Here is a 685-nt window from a genome sequence, read left to right on the forward strand (position 1 = left end):
ACCGAGGCGAGTGGCGAGAGGGCCGAAGGTCGGGACCTCTCTCTCTCCGATCCTCGGCGGCGGGATGTGGTCAAAGCCAGATCCACTGATCACCGTGATACCTTGCGAACCCTTGGCCACTAGCCATTGGTGCCTCGGGAAGAACCACATTCATAAGGTGGTCAGGTGTTGCACAACTCCTGTCAGGTAACACAGACATGGGAAGAAAGTTGCAGCTGCCATCGAGTTGCCAGCAGTTTTATATCTAGACTGTTTTTTTTTTCTCTCTCTCTTTCCAATTCTAAATCTTTTGGATATGTGGCTTGATTGGAATATTAGGATATCGTCTGGGATAATCCATTTCCAGGGCTGTGACATCCCTCGTGTTTCCTCCCTCGTCTCCTCAAAAAGTCCAGAGAGTAAGGAGTCAAACCGATTCCTGTGTCGTGTGTTAGGGCGGTTCAGGAATCGAGACGAGTTTGATATATCTGATGGGCCAGACTGGATTCCTACAGTAAGGACAGATCTCTCATCGTTTACTAAGATTTTTTGGCATTTTTTATGTAATTACTTGATTCCATGATGCCGTACTGATGCGTTTTTTTTATTCTTGGGTTTCGTTTGTCTCTGTCGTAAGTGATTATTTTGGAAGACCCGAATGAAATAATTTTTCTACAAAGATATTTTACGTAGGTACTGATATTTG

Source organism: Penaeus monodon, chromosome 19 (assembly GCF_015228065.2).
Source record: "Penaeus monodon isolate SGIC_2016 chromosome 19, NSTDA_Pmon_1, whole genome shotgun sequence".
NCBI classification, from domain to species: domain Eukaryota; kingdom Metazoa; phylum Arthropoda; class Malacostraca; order Decapoda; family Penaeidae; genus Penaeus; species Penaeus monodon.